The following is a 24,118-nucleotide window of genomic DNA, read 5'->3' as shown; positions in this document are numbered from 1 at the left end:
GAGAGAGAGAGAGCGCACTCTGAAGCACTGCTTTTTATATGTATGCTAAATATGATGTCAGATTTTTTTGTTAATATGTTCTTATAGTATTTTTTGAGGCTTCACCTTCACCTTTTGAAAGTTTTCTAAAATGTTTACACAGATGTCATAAAGCTGTAAAATAAATTTGTAAAATGTATGTGTGTTTGTTTTTATTTTGATTTTAGAGTCTTCTCAGATCACCCAAAAATGAAGATTCTGTCGTCATTTACGCATCCTCAGGTTGTTTGGACACAAAGAGGAATATTTGATATTTTTATTTCTGTGTTTAACAAAAAAATCCTTTTTAACAGAGCTGGAATAACCTGAGGGTGAGTAAATTAAGACTGAATTTAAATATGCTTTGAAATTTTACAGCACCAAACTGTTAAATTACAGTAATCCAGGATATAACTGTAACTTTACAGTTAAATCAGGTATTTAAACTGCAACCTACTGCTAAATCACAGTAATCGTTTTGCAAATTCACAGTAAAATATAGTTAATTCTACAAGATAATACTGTGAAATCACAGTAAAGGACTTTATTATCTACTGTAAAGTTACAATATATGGTTGTAATTTCACAATAATTTAATGTGACAAAACCACAGTAAATTACTGTGAACTACCTCACAATAATTTACTGTGAATTTACATACAGTAATTTACTGTGAAAGTAATGCAATTATTAGCCAGTAATTTACTGTGAATTTAAGGTCAAATTTTTTACAGTGTACTGTCTGCACAGGAAACGAGACGCTTCCTCATTTTACCATTTTATATTTATATTATTTGTTTTCTCGAGGCTGTTTGGATTGTGTATGATGATGCTGAAGCCTTTTTTTAGGTTGCTTGTTGTCTTGAAGTAAATATACGTTTCGATTTACAGCATGGTACTCCATTTACTTTCACTGCTTTGCTCTAACAGATTGTCAATCTGAGAAAGGCCGCTACCGGTGGAGTGCCAGTAAAGTCTTGTCGATTTCATTAAAAATGGGGACAGATGTTTGTCATTACCCTTATTGATAAGTGCATGGTCAATAGCGTGATTTATTCAGGAGGCGCAGGCTAGGCTTTAGTCACAAGTTTTACAGTGGCTTGATCAATAGCGCACAATGAACAAGTACAAGAGCAGCACATGTGTAAGCAAAGGGTTCCGGCACGTTTACGATCAGTCAGGGCCAGTAACTGGGTTGGCAGGGCTACACTAATATTCAGATGAACTTATAAGTTATAGTAAAGGATAATTTTCACTGTTGCATATAAAAAACATTGTGCCTTTTCAGGAACGCCATTTGATGTGGCTTTATGATGATTTGCATGTGAGATAATGTGCTTTACATTTTATCAAAAGCAAAGTTTAAAGCATAGGTCTCAAACTCGATTCCTGGAGGGCCTCAACTCTGCACAGTTTTGCTCCATTCCTAATCAAACACAGCTGATACAAATAATCAAGTTGTTCAGGACTGCTAGAGACTATTAAGCAGCTGTGAGTTAAAGGTACTGTAGCTGGAGTTTGGTTAAAGGGATTTTGGTTCACCCAAAACGGAAAATTCTGTCATTTACTCACTTTGTTTCAAACCTGTTTGATTTTCTTTCTTTTGTTGAACACAAAAGAAAGATATTTTTTGAAAAGCTGGAAATCCATAACCGTTGACCGTCGTGGTATTTGTTTTTCCTACTATGGAAGTCAATTGTAACAGCTTTGCAACTTTGTTCAAGATATCTTCTTTTGTGTTTAACAGAAGAAAGAAATTCATAAAGCTTTGGAGCCACTTGTGAAAAAGTAAATCTTCCCTTAGTGTTTTTCTTTCACTCTTGTCAATAAGTGAAGGTTGTTTCTCGCCACTGGCTTGCTTGGTTTGGGACTTGTGGAGTTGCGCATCGATGCATTTGTTCTTTTGTGTTTGGACTTTCAACAGGAAAATTTAAACCACACTGAACTGAACTAAACTGAACTTCAACTCAGATAAAATATATAGAAATAAACATGAATTGAATTGGATTAAATGTGTTTTGTTCAGAGTCACTAAATAATAACAGAAACTTTTGGGTGAATTACCCCTTTAAAATAATGACACAATGACATTTACAAAATGTTATTTTGAAAGCACCCATCAGTTATATGAAATACATATCATGCCTAAAATTTCTCTACATTGTGGATGGCCTGAGGGTGAATTTATTAAGAGCAATTTTTCATTTTGAGTGAAATATTCCTATAAGACAGCTTAGACTAGGATGGCTAGATAGCAAACACTTGGCAAAAACAATTTTCTGCTCTTCGATTTCATGAAATCTTTTATTTACAGACATAGAGTTTTTGGAGTAAAGAAAACGGTTCTTTATTTGCCCTTGCATTAAACAGTGTTGGGTAAAGTTACTTTTCAAAGCAATATATTACAATCTTGAGTAACCTTTAATGGAAAGTTAAATTATGTGTTATTTTTGCATTTTTAAAATTTGATTTATTTAGATAGCCCAGCAGGCACACAATGTCATTAGATAAAAATATTAGGTTAGATTTAGATTGTGGTGTCGGGTGAACAAAATTCAATGTTGTGTTGGAAAGTGACCAAACTACAACTTCGAGCAAACATTTTAAACCGACGTCGTATTGACCTCAAATGCTGAAATTAATTTAACCAAAATCTAATGTCTGATAGACGTCATAGTGGTAACGTCTACACAACCTCAATCTGCAATATCATTAGACGTTGATATTTGCTTGTTTTTAGGTTGCATTGGAAAGTGACCAAATTTGACTGACATTTGTCTGACATTGGGTTCTGACGTCAACCTGATTTTAATTTTCACCCAAAATGCAATGTCCTCCCGATGTTGGGGTACAACATCATCATGTTGACGTTCTGTGCAGGCTTAAGATTAAGTTACTTTTAGGCAAGGCAAGTTTATTTATAGAGCACATTTCATACACAATGGCAATTCAAAGTGCTTTACATAAATAAGAATGAAAAAAACAAGTATAAGAAAATAAAAACAAACAATAAAAGTGATTAAAAGCAGTTAAAACAGATTAAAATGTGTTCAAACAGATTATAAAAGAATGAAAAAGAAAAGAAAGTTAGCACAGTAGCACAGTGCTTATTCAGTAAAGGCACAGCTAAACAGATGTGTTTTAAGTCTTGATTTCAATGTGCCTAATGTTGGAGCACATCTGATCTGACGTTTGAAAGTAACTTTAATTGCAAACAAACAGAGACCATTTGATCTGTGTGCACCACTTCATTGAGAAAAGAAAAAAAGAGTTTCTGCTTACAGCCTAAAAAAATCTGTCAGATTTCCCCTCAAGTTTTGTTTTACTGAAAACAACAGTGACCAAAAACACTTGGAAATAATTCAGCTTTATTAAATAATGATTTTGACATGCTTGCATCTATCTCAAATGAATCATTAATCAAACATGCACTGGCATTATTTTCAAATGTTTAAATGCTAAATCAATAGAATAGTTATGATGTCATCAGATTGACTGGAAATATGTAGCATCATGTCACAAAAGAAGCAGATTTTTTTCATGGGTGCTACAGTTTAGTTGTCAAAGTCTCAGTCCAAAAGTAGATCTGGTCTACATGGAGAAAATTTCCAGTGATGTCACTGTATTGAAGAAGATGGATCAATTACACAATTCATGACAGTGAAAACTGCAAGCGTCCCACACCGCAGGCCCAAAGCTTGTCAGAACCTGTGTTGCCAGATCCAAAAATAGAGCCTCGAGGCACGTCAGACTGTAGGTCAGGCACAATGGCTTTAGTACATTGAAGATTATATTGTTCAGATATTCTTCAGAACTCAGTGTTGAAGACTCTACTGTTTGAAGATGTGCTCTTTGTTGATTTAAATATGGTCGTGTATACAATGTGAAGTTTTTGAAGTGACAACTGTGTTTAAATTCCATGAATTATTATCATTCCATGTTTGTACACATGGAATGATAATAGACGAGTTTGTAGACAAGACTCACTCCCAAAATTGCAATGATTGGCATATTGTGTATTTTGTAATGTTTTGTTTTGTTTTGCAATATTAACTTAACCAACATTAGACATTGTACAGAATGCACTAAAGCAGTGCTGTCAAGTGCACTTATTATTTGGCTCGTAGAGTAAAGTATATTCTGAAAGTGGAAATGTGCAGGTCGTAAACCTATTTTTTAAGGATCATGTGTCTCTTTCCCTGTGGTTTTATATCACACATGATGGCACTATTTTAAAAATATGTTTAAATGCACCATTAACAGCATATATGGTATGTTCATTGTAAAAAGATAAATACATATGATGATGAACATTCATTCATTCATTTTCTTTTCGGCTTAGTCCCTTTAATAAGCTGGGGTCACCACAGCGGAATGAACCCAGTGGATGCCCTTCCAGCTGCAACCCATCACTAGGAAACATACACTACGGACAATTTAGCCTTCCCAATTCACCTGTATCACATGTTTTTGGACTTGTGGGGGAAACCGGAGCACCTGAAGGAAACCCTCGTGAACACGGGGAGAACATGCAAACTCCACACAGAAATGCCAACTGACCCAGCCGAGGCTCGAACCAGGCAACCGTACTACCCACTGCGCCACCATTTGCATTCTGCAGACTTCGACCTACACTGAAACAAAATTTTGCCTTTTGTTCCAATTACTTTATTTAAAATGAGCTGAACTGTCATTGAGTTTTTATTAGACAACTTAATTGCTTTTTGTTCAGTCCAAACATCGGTTTGTGTTGGGATGACATGAAACAATTGTGAGGAACCCTAAATTGTTTACAGTGTATCTGAAAATAGATATTTTAAAGTTTAGCAAACTGATCGTATTGCAAACTGATTGTATTGCTTGAACTGACATACTATATATTGATCATGTAAATAGTGGTATAAAAACTAGTAATGAGTTCCCAATTGTTTTTTCAGTTAGTTCATATATTTATTTCTATACGTATATTGTTTTGTACAATATATTGCTTCAAACATTAAACAATATCTATAAAAGTCACTTTCTTAGATTTTTTGAGTTACTATTAAAAGTTAGTCCAAATCAAAAGTGCAAATAAATACCCACAAGTCACCAGATAACTGATCTTTACTAATAATTTACTAATAAACTAATAGTTAACAGTTTTGATCAATTTAGTTTCTTCCAAACTGCACAAAATTGAAATAAATTAAGATATTTTTATGATGTATTTAGTGGTCATTATAATCTTATATCTTTAAGTTTTTAATATTTACATAAAAAAATGTATAAACATTTAAATTCATTTATGAATGCATTATATCATTACATCAAATTACAAAAAATGATTTACTGCCCATGCGAGGCTGGGGCTAAGAGTAAATTTGATGTTAGTCTCACTTCTGGCTGCCATGATCAGTCTCACACCATTTTTCCCTTTTCTGAAAGTCTTGATAACACCATCATGGCGTTTTTCTTTTATTATTTCAGCAAAAAAGACTGTAAAAAAAGTTGTTAAGTTTACCCAACTATGATTACTTCTGCTGAGAAACTCGAAAATGTGAAAAAGGTCTATTTAGGTCTATTTCATACATGGTCTATATATAAGTATGCATACACAATTATTCAAAACAATAAATTAATCAAAAGTGATTGTAAACACCTTGAACATATTATTACAAAAATAGATACTGTTCATTTAAGCTTCATATTCATCAAAGAATCCTATAATTGTTTCCACAAAAACATTCGCACAAGTGTTTTCAACATTGATACTGTTACTACTACTACTAATAATAATTAATATTTATTTTTGTGCAGGAAATGAACAAATTAGAATGCTTTCAAAACACTAGAAAGTAATACTTAAAGTAATAAATATAATAAAATCTTATGAAATACCTTGAAATCTGAAAAACATTTTTAATTGCGATAAAATATCTCAATATTTTAGTATTACTTTTAGTATTACTATCAAATAAACGTGTCCACATTGTGCACAAGAAATGTCTCCAAAAACACAATGATATCCATGCGTTCACAGATGTTATTTTGAAATGACTAATGATATCTTTGTTGCCATGAACAATGACCGTTTGGTCTAAAGTGAATGTGTAGCAGTGCGGAGTGTGGTGGGGGTTTGCAGAGCCATCTGTTTGTGTTCTGGTGTAGTTTGTTGGTCTCCTGGACCAGTCAGTCTAAAGAGAAGCACATTCCTCCGGCTGATATAGAGCCTGAAGATGCTGCGGCTCTGGGCTCCTGCGCAAATGCAATTACAGCAGCCTTACAATGTCAGGGCAGACACGACCCTGACAGCGGCTAAAGAATGAGCAGTTCACAGATTGAATTATCCTGCTGCCTGTCTGGAGCATGAGGGATGATAGAAAGCTCCGCCACATCTCGTGCTCTCTCTGTGCTGAAGTCTCTCTCACATTATTGTCAAATAAATGGACATTGGGGGAATATTAAAACTCTGTCATCAGTTATGGAGCTTTAAATCGTTACAAACTTGTATGGTGTTTTTTTATATTGGGAAGGGAAGAGTTCTAAGGCACAATCATACACCCAGCGCAATAAGGCGTTGGATGTATTTGGCACGATTTGTTTTCAGACTAGTGCAATCTTAATTTTGCGGCATATCGTTTAAATAGCAAATCCATTTGTGCTACTTTGCGGACTCATGAGTGTTCTGGTCCAAAAAGGAGGTGTGTTAAGGCACATTGTTGGCACATTGCTATTTTGAGGAACTGAAATGGACAGCACCATTGATCAACTAAAAGCAGGTCTGAAGTCCAGTGCAGAGAGATATACATGAATATCTTTACATATGAAAAAACATTAAAGGATTAAAATGTTACAAAAATGATCTTTTCTACATAAATATAAAACCCACTGCCTAAAACACCTTCTTCATGTTGGGGGGCTTTTTTCAGTCTATTCATGACAATTTGCATTTATATTATATGCGTATTTGTATTTGTTTAAAATTAAAACAAGTTTAGATTTGTCCACCTGTCGGGTGTTGGAGATGTCTGCATGACCATATGGGGCATAAGAATGGGATGTGTGATGGGATATGGGTTTTTTTGACCACACTTCATTATTATTGTTCATTCATTCATTTGCTGTAAATTAAAACTGAATTTAGAAATAGAATTGAAACTAATCTTTGTGCTTAACAAACAAAATGATTTATGTAGGCTAATAGATGTCTTTAGTGGAGCGCGTACAACACCGTTTCCTTACATGAAAGTAAAGGAGTAAAGTAAAGAGTAAAAGTAAAGTAAAGAGACAATAGAGGCCGAATGGAGGAAGCTCTTGCTTTATCCTCACACTGCAGACGGTCTGTTTAACAGTTTTTTTTTTGCTAGTGAAGCGTTCAGTTTTTTTCACTTACTAAGTCCGCCATGTAAATAGCAAATGCACCATGGTGTGATGCAACTGACTCTTAAAGGGAACGGGAGACTCTGATTGGTTTAATGCACGTTATTCTCAAAACACACCCATAACTCCTTAAAAGAATAAGCACAACCCTGTTAGACCATGCACTGCACCAGAGCGTATTTTTTAATCCTTAAAATAACAAAAGTGGATCATGCTTAATGCTTTTGCACCATGCGCTTTAGACTGCGCATAAATCGTTAAAATAGAGCCCCAAATATTTAAAGGGAGAGTTCACACAAAAATATTAGAATGGATTGTTCAAACAAACATATTAGAAGGGATTGTTCTCACAAAAATATATACAATTCAGTTGAAGTAAACTATGAAGTAAACTATTCCCCCAATCTCTATTTAACGTAAAGAATATTTTTTTTCAACCCATTTTTCTTTTAAACATAGTTTTAATAACTCATTTCTAACTGATTTATTTTATCTTTGCCATGATGACAGTACATAATATTTTACTAGATATTTTTCAGGACACTATTATTCTGCTTAAAGTGCAATTTAAAGGCTTCACTAAATTAATTATGCAAGTTAAGGTAATTAGGCAATCAATGTATAACGATGGTTTGTTCTGTAGACCATCGAAAAAATATTGCTTAAGGTGGCTAATAATATTGAAATTGAAAAAAAAATTGAAACAGCTTTTATTCTAGCCAAAATAAAACAACTAAGACTTTCAGGAAGAAACAAATATTTTTCGCAAATACTTGTCTTTAATTTGTTAAACGTCTTTTTAAAATATTTAAAAAAGGAAAACAAAATTCACAGGAGTGTTAAAAATCTGACTTCAACTGTACCTTTAAGTTTCTTCAAATATTTTTCTGTTGAACACCAAATGTCATTTTGAGCCATTGACATTTACAGTTTTTTTTTATGGGAGTGCTGGGAGGGGCCCATATCCAAACCTGAAGCTATACCTGAATCAAGGGCAGGGCCAAGGTGAAAAGGTCCTTTGAGAAGTGTGCTAAAAATGCGTCTGTTCTTTTTTGGTTTGTTTGTCTTCTAGAAGCCACGGTTTGACCTCGGTCTGAAGAGACTGCTGCCTCTTAAGTGTTGTAGGAGGGTGGCAGACCTGTTTTGATGGGTTTAGTTAAAGTTCTTTTGATAATCTTACTGGTCCCCAACTTTTGATTGACATTTATGAATAGTACACTGTAAAAAATGCTGAGTTCTACACAATCGATTTGTGTTGCGACAACATCAATGAATTAAGTAAAATTATTAGGTTTTTTACAAATTTAAGTGGATTGAACATAAAACAACTGAGTTGCTCCCCAAAAACTCAAGAATTGTGTTGTTTCAGCTCATTTTAACCTAGTTTGAACAAACAACAAACATAATTTTTTGTGTGTATTTTGTGTAAACAATCAATTAAATTCAATTTAATTATCCTTTGCACAGTATGGTAGAGTTAAAATTTATTTTATTTATTTATTTTTTTTGGCAGACTTTTTTTTTCATTATTTGTTTTTTCTCCTTGAAGACAGAAAGAAAGACGTCATATAGCTTTAGCTTTGCTCTTGAACAGTCCATTTAAGCAAATTAAGAAGCTCTTCTGTAAAGATAAAGGCTTGATTTTGACTTGTTCACCAAAGACTATTTTAGTTTTGCATTTAAAATGCATCTTCATAATTATTACTCCAGTTTTCAGAAATCAATCTAATATGCTATTTTGGTGCTTATTTGGATACCATATTTTTATTATTTTATTTTTTGATTAATAAAATATATATTTTTGTGACTATGTTTTACTGTGACTTGCATGTTCAATCAAATCTTTATTCTTTACCCTCCACATGCACTAGACACTTTCATATAATATTTTCAGGAAAACACAGTGCAATTCAGAGTATACTTCTTGCATGTGAGTGAGCTTGACAAACCACTTTTAGGCGAAACTCTCTTTCTTTTCCATATGCACCAGTCACTTTCTTACAAATGCTTTAAGGACTCAATAATAAAGAAAAATCAAAATAAAATACTGCTAAACCAGCTTAGACTTGTCATGGCACCTTTATATTGCTGCTCTCTGGTGATTTGAAGTGGTTCTTTTATCCTTGTTGCTTTATATGAATAAATGTAAATATTCGTTTTTTTGCATAAAAGTATTCAATTATTTTCATGAAAACCTTCAGTTTAACATGTTTTTATGGCTTGATGCATTACATTTCTTGTTTATTTTTATTTTTTCAGATTTTATTTTTACTTGTTTATTTTTTACATTATGAGATTTCTATCACATTGCTTGTCTAAACAGAAAAACGCAGCATTTTCCTAGAATCTCTAGAGCTCTGTAAGCTTTCATTCTCTTTTAAAACCAATTACCGTGATATTATTTAAGACAAGGCCAATGGCAGGAGCCACTGTGTTGTGCAAAATCCAGTGCTAATGAATTTGTGCCTCAACACTGACACAGAAATCAATGGCTGTTTTCTCTTTACTGTCATATTCAGAATAGCTTACGGTAAAAACCTCCTCTCGCCGCTTCACTTATACGTTACCTGAAGTCACTTTCACAGATTAATTAACGTTCCTCTAATGGTTTTTTTAATGTTTGCAGTGTAGTGCACATGAGCTATTGAGCCAGTCATGTAATGGAGGCCTAAATTAACTATTAATTCATGTGGCTGAAGGAGAAAGGGACGAAGTAAATGCCTCTAGATTATGAAAAAGGGTTATGTTTTCAACCCTCAGACTCCAGATACACTGTACCACACACACAGTATCTTTATGCAATATGAAATGTACTTAAGATTTTTTGCCATAAAAGAAAAGTCTTTTGCCAAAAATAAGTTTTGTGGTTAAGGGTCACACACAGTTGAAGTCAAAATTATTAGCCCTCCTGAATTATTAGCCCCCTGTTTATTTTTCCCCCAATTTCTGTTTTACGGAGAGAAGATTTTTTCAGCACATTTCTAATCATATTAGTTTTAATTAGTCATTTCTAATAACTGATTTATTTTATTTTGTCATGATGACAGTAAATAATATTTGACTAGATATTTTTCAAGATACTTTTATACAGCTTAAAGTGACATTTAAAGGCTCAACTAGGTTAATTAGGTGAACTAGGCAAGACGGCGTAATTAGGCAAGTTATTGTATATATATATCGAAAACAAATATTGCTTAAGGCAACGAATAGTTTTGACCTAAAAAAGGTCTTTAAAAAATTAAAAAACTGCTTTTATTCAAACCAAAATAAAATAAATATATTTCTCGAGGAGAAAAAATATTATCAAACATACTGTGAAAATTTTCTTGCTCTTAAACATCTTTTGGGAAATAATTAAAAGAGGGCGAATAATTCTGATTTCAACTGTATATAATGTATTAATAAATAACTACTGGAAATCATTTGGAAGAATACATTTTTAACAGAACAAGAGTAAAAAAAAATATTAAAATAAGTGCATTATACAAGTTATTTAAAACAATTTTACATATTTTTTTATTTTTCATGCAAAGTATGTTTATCTTTTTTTTTATAATTCTATTAAATTGTGCTCTTACTATTATTATATTAAGTACAATTATGAATGGTTTTGTTATTTTCAATATTAAAATATAATTTGATGCATAATTGAAAATAGAAAATTGAAATTAAGCTTTTATTATTATCATACTCAGTTGTTTGGTTTCTGATTCTATTTTTAAATATTTCTCTTAACAATATTACATTTTTTAAAAATTAAATTTTATTATTTTATTTTAAGTGAATTTTACATCTGATTTTGCACCTCATATATATATATATATATATATATATATATATATATATATATATATATATATATATATATATTTTTTTTTTTTTTTTCCTAATAATTTATTTGTATTATCATTAATTAATTAATTTTAATCATATTTTATTCATTTAAATATATTAATTTATATAACTCGAGTCAGAGTCATTTGATTTTAGGTATCTACCGATACTGAAACCCCATCTGATACTTTTATAATACATAAAAAAAATAAAGAAGAGCAAAGAAACAGATCCAGGATGTTACTTTTTTTTAATTCACCTTATTTTAACATTCAACAACACTGTTAACAAACAGAGCACTTCTGTGAGGTAGCTTGAACAATCAAGTAATATTCATTTATTCATTCATTCAATCATTTTCTTTTCAGTTTAGTCCCTTTATTAATCTGGGGTTGCCACAGCGAAATGAACTGCCAACTTATCCAGCACGTTCTACACACCGAATGCCCTTCCAGCTGCAACCCATCCCATCACTGGGAAACGCTCATACACTCTCATTTACACACATACATCATGGCCAATTTAGCTCACACAATTCACCTGTACCGCATGTCTTTGGATTTATGGGGGAAACCGGAGCACCTGGAGGAAACCCACGGCAATGCAGGGAGAACATGCAAACTCCACACAGAAATGCCAACTGACCCAGCCTAGGCTTCTTGCTGTGAGGCAACAGCAATACCTACTGCGCCACTGCGTCACCCCAATCAAGTAATAAACAACATAAACTCTTTACTTTTGGACTTAATTATAAAAGTAATTATATAAAAACAAATAGCACCTCAACTTAAAATACCCAGCAGGCAATCATAGGTTTACATTTCTCACAGTTTGCCATGGCAATGTTGTCACCAACTTTATAATACCTCCAGACTGCAGACATACTCACACTCTCCGCTTCAAGCTGCTTCTAAGTTCTACTTTGCCAGTGTTTAACCAATAGCGTATCTGCAACAAAGTGACATCATGCCGCACACATTGCTGTTTCTGTGTGAAGTCAAGAAAGAGGTTTAACTCTGTGCGTGCCACCGCTTAACTATAGACGTGTTAAAAAAGGAATATATATATATATATATATATATATATATATATATATATATATATATATATATATATATATATTCGAGTCCTGATTGAGCAGCAACATTCGAATGCAATCAAGTCTAAAACCGGGTGATCGGGCACGATTTCCGATCACGTTATTGGATCTTGACATCTCTAGTAATGATTGGGTAGAAGTTATTAGATAGATTTTTATTACTTAACGATTTGGTAATCATATTACATTTTTGTTTTGTTTATTACAGATTTCATTCATAAATATCATATTTTATTTATATCATTTTTTTTTTTACTTAAAATTTTGATTTACAAAAAATAAAATTAAATTAAAAAGCTAGAAGTAAGTAACTGGGCATTATTTGGATCTAATCATGCTAATCAATCAAACTCATTGTACACATTGCGTCTGTGTGTAGCAGGGAATAGCGGTTCTTGAGGGTTTGCTGCAGACTGTAAAATCATGGAGACAGTTGTACAGTTTAACCTTGAAACAGCCTTTCATGTGCAGGAAAGCGACATTAATTGGTGGCTGAAAGAAGAGTGTGTGAGACGTCTGTTTGTGTCGTGTTGTGATGAGAGATTAGTCTTTTAATAGGAGATAATGTATCGTTGTGAAGAATGCCTTTACTTGGGGGATTGCAGTATTGAGCTCATGTAATTGGACAATATATAAGTCTGTATCATAAAACTGGAGTTCACTGTCTGTCCACTCACCAAAGCTTTACATTGATGGCCTACATGTGAAGATGACCCTGGTTTAATGTATGTTTAGATAAAATGAATGGACTCAATGGAAATGTACAGAGTAAAGTGGAAAACTATTTGTGAAAATGTCTGTTTTGCTTTAATTTTACTTTTATTATATTTATTAGATCCTTTAGTATTTTTTTATTATTTATGTTAAATTACTATGAAACTACTATAACTTTTACTGTATTTTATTTTATTATCTTATAATGTTTTATTTTAAATTATTTAAAAAAGGTTTTTATTGATATGACTTTTAAATTGTGATCTTACTGTTGTTACATTTTTAAAAATATATATTTTTTTTACAATATCAGAATTTTATAGTATTATAATATTTGGTCATTCATTCATTTTCCTTCGACTTAATCCCTTTATTCATCAGGGGTCGCCACAGCAGAATGAACCACCAACTTATCCAGCTAATGTTTTACAGTACATGGCGGATGCACTTCCAGCTGCAACCCAGAACAGGGAAACATACACACTCATTCACACACATACAGCCAATTTAGTTTATTCAATTCATCTATAGTGCATGTCTTTGGACTGTGCAGGAAACACGAGAACTTGGAACGCAAACATGGGGAGAACATGCAAACTCCACACAGAAATGCCAACTGATTTAGCCGGGACCCGAACAAGTGACCTTCTTGCCATTATAAAGAACAATGCTAAACACTGAGCCACTGTGTTTCCACAATATTTAGTACTATTTGTTTTTATTTTAAACAAAATGCCATGATTTTATAGTACTGGATCTTAATCTTAAGGCTTTTCTTCTTAGTATTTTGTTTTGTTTCCATTGTTTGTATTAATGCATGAATTACATTATTTTTTTAAAGATTTATTTGCTGCTGTTTATTTAAATTATTTATTTTATTTCAAACTAAATGCAGTTTTTATAGCATCTGATTGTACTTTAATATTATTTCATATTACTTTTGTTCTTTTTTCTTTTATTAAGTAAATACTACAAATTTTAAAGTTGATCTTACTCTCTTTTTACTGATTATGTATACTGTTATATACTTATTTAAATTTTTAAGTAAATTTTAGAATTTTGTGGTATCTGATTTTGCTCTCTTTTGATTATTGTAATTTCTTCCTATTATTATTTAATTTTAATTTATTATTATTATTATTTTAGAATTTTTAAACTTTATATAAAGTGATTTTTCTTTAAAATTTTAGAATTGTCTAGTATGTGATTTGTTTTAATGAATGTGGCCATTTCTCTGTGGTATAGTTAAAGCTGAATGTATTTGGTCTTAAAAAGCGCCCATGCAGTGAGGGCTCTTGAGGGAGCAGATGAGCAGCTCTGGGGCTCTAATAGATCCTGCATCCGCTGTGTTGTAACTGTATTTGTGGATCAGATAAATTATTGATGGATTGCTGATGGAGAACTCAATTACAGGCAGATTACTGGAGAAGGCGGACACTGGCAGAGACTGACTGACTTGACTGACTGAAGGCCTGATTCAATTATAGCAGCCTCCTGTCCTTCAGCACTCATTCACGTGCACTGCTGCATGCTTTATACTCTCAAATTCAGCTTTTAATAGGATTTTATTCAGATTTTATTTTAGGCACAATTATGATATATTTAATTTTAAATTATTATTTATTAAATTTGTCTAAAATTGAGCTTTTATTATTAACATATTCAGTTTTATGGTTTCTGGTTCTGGATTTCTCTTAGCATTATTTACATTTTTCTGTTTTGTTTGATGGTTTAATTTATTTTATTTTAAATAAATTTCATGATTTCGCAGATTTTCTTTTTATTTATTTCCTTTATAATCAACTTAATTGTGACCGTCCCAAAGGTGGGATATTTCATAATTTTTTTTGTCTAAACCCTAGCTTTTACTCTTTAATTTAATTTAATTTAATTTAATTTAATTTAATTTAATTTAATTTAATTTAATTTAATTTAATTTAATTTTAAATTAATATAATAATTTAGCTCTCTTTCTTTTTTCGTTTAATTTCTTTTCTTTATATCCACCTGAATTGTCACCATGGTGGGATCTTTATTATTATTTTTTCTAAACCTGAATATACAGTATTTCAATGTTTCATTAGCATATATCATGTACATCATTTTCAAAAACTCAATATGTGGGTGACAGTTTGGGGGTTAAGTGAATTTCAGTCATTTGCAGATGTTGTATTTTACTGTAATAAATGTTTTTACTTTATCTGTAAGTTAATTTTATAATGTTTAAATATTTAATTATACTCTTAGATTTTCCTCTTACTAGTTATTTTATCTAATTATATTATAAATGTATATATTTTTTGTTATTCAATGTGTTTACTTTTTTTATTAAACTGCAATTTGTAAAAAAAAAAAAAAAAAAAAAATATATATATATATATATATATATATATATATATATATATATATATATATATATATATATATATATAGCGGAATGAACTGCCAACTTATCCTGCATATGTTTTATGCAGCAGATGCTTTTCCAGCTGTCTATATATTCTTAGAATTCCTATTAAATAAATTTCAAAGATTTTCGAAAATCTGTTGGTTTTAAATTGTATGCTTACGGTTATATATTTCTTTTACACCTTTTTTACTAAACCAGAAAATTACAAGTAATAATTTTAAATTTAGTGTTAACAATAATTTCATTCTAAATGGCATTTTATTTGAAGTGAAATTCATGATTTGAATGCATCTAATGCACTTCTCAATTTTGCTCTTATATTTTATTCATTTTATTTTGAATGCCATTACAGGGCACTTAATGACCTCCATCAGATTCAACCCTGCTTCCAGCTTCACATGGGGATCCAGAAAATCTCAAACAGTTTCTGCACACCTCTTCTACTCAGGTTTGAGATGCACTTTCTATATTATAAATCATATTACACTAAAGGGGTGGCACGGTGGTGCAGTGGGTAGCACTGTCACCTCACACCAAGAAGGTTGCTGATTCGAGCCTCGGCTAAGTCAGTTGGCATTTCTGTGTGGAGTGTGCATGTTCTTCCTTGTGTTTGCGTGGGTTTCCTCTGAGTGCTCCGGTTTCCCCTACAAGCCCAAAAACATGTGCTATAGGTGAATTGTGTGAGCCAAATTGTCCGTATTGTATGTGTGAAAATGAGTGTATAGGTGTTTCCCAGTGATCGATTGCAGCTGGAAGGGCATCCGCTGTGTAAAACAAATGCTGTACAAGTTGATGGTTCATTCCGCTGTGTCGACCCGACCCCTGATGAATAAAGAGACTAAGAAATGAAATAAGTTCAAATAAGTTACTTTTTCAAACCGCTTATTTAAAATGAACTCAATTCTGGAGATTTTTTTGGGGGAAACTTGATTGTTTTGTGTTCAATCCATTTAAATTTGTTATGTTATCTGATTTGATTTGTGTTGGGACAACATGAATGAATAGCGTAAAACCCTGAGTTTTTTGTATCCCATTCATCATGTCTTTGGGAACAAATGATCCAACAGTAAGTTCTGAAGCACATTTATTGTAAACAGCCTGATTCTTCCCAGTATTCAGAGACATTAATGTTCAGAACTGTTAATATGTATCCATATGTTCATTTGTAGATATGTTTACACACATTTACACACACAGACCTTGACACATCTGTTGAATATGTCCGCTTCCATCTCTGCTTTAATACCAGCAACAATGAGACTCTCGTGGGCTGAAATGTATGTGCATAAATATTGGCATTTATAGGAATCTCATTCATATAACATGATACGCTGAATTGGACTCTTGCCTCCCAAGGAAAGAAGCTATTAGAAAGTTAATGTGAGCTCCGGATCCAGAGCTGGAGGCTGAATTGAGCACATTTATCTTTTCGCTGGTCAGCAATTGAAAAGGAGGGGGGGGGAAAGTGAAAGGAAAAAAGGTTTGCTGATACTAAGAAACACCTTTATTGAACAGATCAATTTGCTTCAGTCATCAGACGCTTTTTTTTTCTTAGGTGTTTCTGTATTCCCTTTTTCTGCAGCAATGATTTGGTGTCTGTTTTGTGCTTTATGGATAATCAAGTATGTTATCAGCTTTTATTAAGTTACTATAAGATTTATTGACTATTAGTTGATGCATTAACTGACAATGAGGTATATTTGTTAGTAGTATTCGCCAGGGGTGTGACGAGATCTTGTGTTTAAAGATCTCGCAAGATTAAATGATGACAAGATTTCTCGTTGATGTGCAAAGTTGTCTTATTTGTTGTGATGTCAGCATGTCATTTACTGCATAAAACTCATAAAAATAGAGATAAAATACCATTCATTACGTTTATTTAATGAAAGTACCTAAATATTTATTTCAGCTTAATATAATATATTTACCATTCATATATTTCATCAAGGATTTTTTTTAAATAGTGTAAACATCTTGTCTTGTTGTCTCGTCTCGTGGAGTATTCGCTGTTTGTTGTTTTTTATTCAATATTATTTAAAGATAATATTAATAGTTCATTTGTAAAATTTCAATTTAAGATTAATGTGGGTAAAGTATGAAAAGTTGTTTTCGAGTATATTGACACAGCAAACATGTAATAAAGGACTAACTATTAAGAATTATTATTAGTTAATATAAATAGTAATTGGTAGATGTTCACTTTTGCATTTGCTGTAAAACATGCAGGATTCCACACAATTGATTTGTATTGGGACAACATGAATGGACTAAGTTAACTTATTAGTTTTTACAAATTTAAGTGGATTCAACATAAAACATTTTTAACTATTTTAGCCATGTCACCCTGCAGCCCTAAACCGGTTACTCACTGAAGCTAAGCAGGGCTGAGCCTGGTCAGTACCTGGATGGGAGACCACTAGGGAACACTAGGTTGCTGTTGGAAGTGGTGTTAGTGAGACCAGCAGGGGGCGCTCATCCTGTGGTCTGTGTGAGTCCTAATGCCCTAGTAAAAGTGAAGGGGACACTACACTGTCAGTGGGCGCCGTCTTTTGGATGAGACGTTAAACCGAGGTCCTGACTCTCTGTTGTCATTAAAAATCCCATGGCACTTCTCGTGAAAGAGCAGGGGTGTAACCCCGGTGTCCTGGCCAAAGTCCCTCTATCGGCCCTTACGATCATGGCCTCCCAATCATCCCCTTCCACCGAATTGGCTCTATCACTGTCTCTCCACTCAACCAATAGCTGGTGTGTGGTGAGTGCACTGGCGCTGTTGTCCTGTGGCAGCCGTCACATCATCCAAGTGAATGCTGCACACTGGTGGTGGTGTGGAGAGACCCCCCTCATGATTGTGAAGCGCTTTGGGTGTATGGCCATACACAATAAATGCGCTATATAAATACACATTACATTTACATTACAACTAAAAGAATAGTTGAAAATTGTAAGTTCTGTTTGACTCTGTTTACTCTCCCTTCACTTGTTCCAAACGTGTTTAAATTGGGAAAAGAAAAAAAAAACAGTTATTGGCTTTCATAGTGTTTGTTGTTTCTGCTATGGATGTTTGTGGCTGCTTTTCCCCCTAAACATTCTTTAACATATATTTTTGTGTTCAACAAGAAATAAAACGATATAAGTTCAGAACCACTCAAGTGGGAGTTGAGTGTTCATGTCTGGTGACTAGGATGGCCAATCCTGGAGCACCTTGACCTCCTTTGCTTCCAGGAACTTTAATTTGTGAGGAATGCTACCTTGCTGAAGTATTCTCATCTCATTTTTAATTTATGCATGTAATATTTTTCCTCGTTGTTTTAAAAGGCAAACAAATTCTTGAATGAGGACACCTGTTAGTGGCTTTCATTATCAGCGAAGATCCAGGAACACTCACAGACTTTAATGACTGTTTCAGTGCTTCTGCTCTTGGTTCTGATGTTGTACTGAAATGCACACGGCTCTAATACCTCTAATACACATATTGATAGCCTATGAAGCGAATGCTGAAGTCAGCTTTACTGGTCGGCTCCAGCAGCACAGTTTCTCCATGCAGTGTGTGTGTGTGGGTCTCGTCTCCGTCTCTCGCTCCAGACGCCATTCTGGCTCCATCGGCTCTCCCTCCTCCAGAGCCTCAGCGACTCACTTTATTGCAGCTTAAGGCTTTCTGCTGTCAATCATCATTTTCATATAGGGGAATGCAGGGCCTGTAGCTATATTGTGCAACTTTTTTTTTTTTTTTTGATAATACAATATGGTTTAGCATGATTATTGAATCACAGCTGTTGCAATTATATGCAATATGCGGTGTTTGCAGTGTCTCAGAGTATAAACTCCAGCTCTGCAACTGCTGTGTATTTTATTTTATTTATTTGATTTTATTATTTTTTTTGTTTGTTTTTATTTTTTGTTTTTAAGGATGATTTAAAAATTTGTCAAATAAAAGTTGTAACTTCAGGTTTTTGCCCCAACCAAAGAAAACCAAAATCAAATAATATTGTTTTATTTAGTTTTTTTGTTCTACAAAATAAAATAAAAAATCTTTATTTTTAAAAAAAGTTAAATTGCACAAAAAAACAAAAACATTTTAAAAGTTAAATAAATATATAGTGATATGTATTTGTCACACAAGGGTGCTGGACAACAGAATTGAGGATCCACGAGCAGTATGTATTAAGAACAGTAGTCAGACAGGCAACGGTCAAACATAGGAGCAAACAGGATCATTCAGAGCAGCATAAAATAATAGGGAGGGCTGTTGTGAAACTGATGTTTCGATACAGTGTCGAGATCCCGAAGCGCAAGTTTGTCGAAACACTGTACCGAAGCATGATTCAAAACATCCAGGTCACGTGACTAAAGTGTTTCGAAACACCATATCAAATACCGTCTCATTGCCTAGTGGACGGTGCATGTGCACAATGTGCTGCAAATGGCTTTTGGGATCGAATCCCGACTTGTACAAATACTCAGAAATTATGATTAATGTATTTTAATTATGTAACAGTTTTTTGATGTAGTCTAGATAGGATACAGCTGCGGATACGCCATCAATATAGCATATTTTTTGTAACACTATAACAATAATCAATATTTTTATATAGAGTATTTGTACATAGTTGGAGTAGATGTTAATAAAATACAATAAATGGGAAATTTAATGAATAATATAAATATTTCTTGTTAACTTAAGAGCATTTCAAACCTAACATCTATAGCTGCATTACCCTGGGTTCAAACCCATTATTTCTGTAGGCTAGTCAGGAACTCCCACCGCTTCACTAAATCACATGAAGCTTCAACTACAACATGAGGTTTAATACCTCAATTTTCTTTACTGTTTCTTCAATCAAAGTTGTTCCAATGCAATACATAAAGAATGACCACTAGGTGTCATTGTAGAGTAGGATTTCGAAACATTTCGAAGCTTCGACACATTTGCTTTGACTGTTTCAGTGTTTTAGGAGGCTTCGCTTTGCCCACCACTACAAAAGAGTAGTCAGGCCACAGGCAAATAGATCAGTCCATGCAGCTAACAGCATAAACAAATTTAGGGTCTGGAAACATGTTACAGGAAAAGCAAGACAAGGTAAATGTTTCATAATGTTGACAGGTTAACAAGACTCAGCAATGTGTGTGGAAATGAGATGTCTTTATAGCCAAGGTAATGAATCAATGATGAGCTTCAGCTGTGTGTATCTGTGTGTGTGTCATCAGGGAAAACCAGAACAGGTGTGTGTAAGGTGCATGACAGGATTTGTGGTCCATTTGCTGGCAGATTTGTAGTTCTCCAGCGATCTGCAGTAAATAGATTGCTTGTGACTGTAACAGTGTTAGAAAAATCAGTATAAATAATTAAATGAAATAATACTAAAATGACTACCAAATTATTTAATTTGTATAAATTATTAATACTAACTATTTAAAAGTTGTTGACACATACACTACGGCCATTTTAACTTACCCAATTCACCTTAACGGCATGTCTTTCTCTTTGGACTGTGGGGGAAGCCAGAGCACCCAGAGAAAACCCACACCAACATGGGGAGAACATGTAAACTCCACACAGAAACGCCAACTGAACCAGCCAAGGATCGAACCAGCGACCTTCTTGCTGTGAGGTGACAGTGCTACCTACTGCGCCACTGTACCGCTCAAAAATAATAATAATAATAATAATTATTATTATTATTATTATTATTTTAATGTATTTCCCTAATTAATTCTGCCTATTTAATCCACACACACACACACACACACACATACATATATATATATGTCCATAGCTCAACCTCACGAACTCCAGCCATTGATCAGCAGCTCTGCTTAACGCTGTGCATCAGATAAAGCACCTTTTTCCTTTTTTTTTTTTTTTTTTTTGCAAACCGAATCATTTGTGATCAATACGTCGACTGACTCACTGCTCTAAAACAATCAATCACAGTGAAGCAGAAAGGAAATCAACAGTGCCAGACAACACTTTCTGTTTATGCCTTTTTACAGTCAGTGTAAACACAGTGCGCGGCTAAACAGCGGCGTTGTGATTTGCCAAGTACAGTGACATTGATCATCTGAGAGGCAACTGTGAACTTCATGAATCATGCAAGTGTGAATGAGCTGCAAGACGTCCATCTCTCTGTCCGGGACTCCTCGCTCTGCTATATTTAGAGTTCCTGACAAGGATGAGCTGCTGGAAACGTTATCCCGACACAACGGCCCATCAAGCCTTCACACACTGCAGATCAAGTGACACACAGAGCAAAATGCATTGTTCACATGGAGTCTATGGGGAGAGAAAAAAACACTGCATTGTTTGTTCTGTGTCCTCGGCTGAGAGCTGACATTTTTGAGGTTTAGATTAGAGTTCCAGAAGTGCAAATAGTTTATGAAATATGCAGTTCTATGTAAAGTGCAATCTGTCCGTTTGTCTCTACATATCTGATTGTCCATCGTCTATCTTGTTTTTCTTTTTTCTCTTGAATTACATAGACTTGATAGAATATCATATTAGGCTATTTTTTTTATATAACGGCCATTTGTAATGTAATAAATTTGGAGGCAATGGTACATGTTTCTAGTTATTTTGCCAGATACTTGTATTCAAATTGAAAGGTTTAATTAGTTATTAAATTAGATTAATAATTGGGTTAGGTTAATAAGCCAGGTTAATTTGGCAGTCATTGGATATTACAGTAGTTAGTTTTGTAATATATAGTTAATTTTTGGGGGAATAACTCTATTGCAATGCATTACTTTCTGAAGTACGTTTCACGCATTGGATGCCCTTTTAGCTGGAACCCATCTCTGGGAAACATCCATACACACTCATTCACACTCAAACTACGGACAACCCAATTCACCTGTACAGCATGTCTTTGGACTGTGGGGGAAACCGGAGCACCCGGAGGAAACCCCTTGCGAACGCAGGAAGAACATGCAAACTCCACACAGAAACGCCAACTGACCCAGCCGAGGCTCATACTGTGCCAGCGACCTTGTTGCTGTGAGATGACAGCACTACCTACTGCGCCACTACGTCACCAATGTTAATAACATTGACATTGAAGGAAAAACCTTTGTTCTAGCTAAAGTACATAACAACTAACAAAAATTTTAGGAAATACTAAGAAAGTTTCTTTGGTCTATAAAACATCACTTAAAATACTGAAATAAAATTCACAGGAATTTTTTAATAAAATTGACCATAAAATTCAGGAAAAAAACTTTGGTTAATTTGGCAGTCATTGGATATTATTACAGTAGTTTGTTCTGTAGCCAGTCGAATCAGGAATAATTTCTTAAGGGGGCTAATAACCAGTTGGGGTAATACATTACAAGTAACGTGAGATACATAATAATATTACTTTTCTAAGTAACGAGTAAAGTAGCGCATTACTTTTCAAAACTAAGTAATATTTGAGTTACTTTTTTAAAAATGTAACGCGAGTTACTTTCTAGTTTAGGTAATTCGCTTTTATCCCTTTAACTGGCAATGGTTGGCCTTTTGTCCATAAGTTCAATTTAATTCAAGTTTATTTGTATAGTGCTTTTCAATTATTATTATTCAATTAATCTAAAGTAGCTTTACAAAAGGTTAGGTTGACTATAGGCTATATACAGTTAACCTCCAGTTGTACAATCTATGGTTTGTGTATTTAAAAAAAAAAAAAAAAAAGGTAGTCTATTTGTGTATACTGTATATATAAGTGATCTGATCATTACAATAAATAAGAACAGTTTGTGTATTGCTTAAGACTGTCCTCTAAGTTCTCAGGGTTAGCATCATCTATTCAAGTTTAGGTTATCATTAAAACAAAGCAAAATAAATGCTTAGCTGCTTAGAGTGGTTTAAGGAACACAATTTAACCAAAGATTTATTTCTTATTTTTTAAATCGTAGTGGAAGTTAAAGGGTTAAAAAATAAAATGCTGAATTAAAATGAAGGTAGTCATGATAAATCCTGCACACAATGAGAGAATGCAGGATCAGGCAGAAAGGAAGATGGCAGAGTCTTACATTTCTGAGACTGATTTTACTTTTTAATAAGACAAAAAGTAAAACACATGGTTTAAAACCATCATTAATCTGTATATATGGCATTAGCTCTGGGGTTAGGAAGTTCTCTAAAGATAACATTATCCTATTAATTTAAAATTAAAGTTTTTTTTTTTTTTAGGGTAAATGAAGGCTACTGTGTGTTGTTATTGCATGGCACCCAAACCTGCCACTAAACCCAACCATCATTAAGGTATAAGCAAATCGTACTAAATTGTACGAATGAGATCGTACGAATTCATACGAATTGGCCACTAAATCAAAAAGTTAGAAATTGCTAATAACATTTACCATAAAATTCTGAAAAAAAACTTTGTTCTAGCTTAAATAAATAACAAAAATTTTAGGAAATACTGAGATAGTTTCCTTGTTCTGTAAAACATCACTTGAAATACTGAAAATGCTCTGGATGGATAATAATTTTGCCTTCAACTACATTTTTTTGCTCTACTATTAAGATACTATATATATATATATATATATATATATATATATATATATATATATATATATATATATATATATATATATATATATATATATATATATATATATATATATATATATATTAATTTTGTCCTGCAGTATTGTATATCTACTTTTAATTAACTTTTTATTTAGTGTATTTATATAGAATA

The 24,118-nt window shown here is 33.1% G+C and overlaps 1 protein-coding gene across 5 annotated transcripts in view; it reads left to right on the top strand.

The window, feature by feature from the left end:
• fignl2 (fidgetin like 2) overlaps positions 1-24,118 on the top strand; it is a 113,573-nt gene that overhangs the window by 53,342 nt on the left and 36,113 nt on the right. For all 5 annotated transcript variants that reach the window (XM_073938530.1, XM_073938529.1, XM_073938528.1 and 2 more), the window contains one exon: positions 15,790-15,885. The gene's annotated coding sequence lies outside the window, so the exon portion shown is untranslated. The remainder of the gene's footprint in view (positions 1-15,789; positions 15,886-24,118) is intronic.

The sequence above is a fragment of the Danio rerio genome, chromosome 23 (assembly GCF_049306965.1).
Source record: "Danio rerio strain Tuebingen ecotype United States chromosome 23, GRCz12tu, whole genome shotgun sequence".
Classification (NCBI taxonomy): Eukaryota; Metazoa; Chordata; class Actinopteri; order Cypriniformes; family Danionidae; genus Danio; species Danio rerio.
This window is presented reverse-complemented; position numbering and strand designations above follow the sequence as displayed.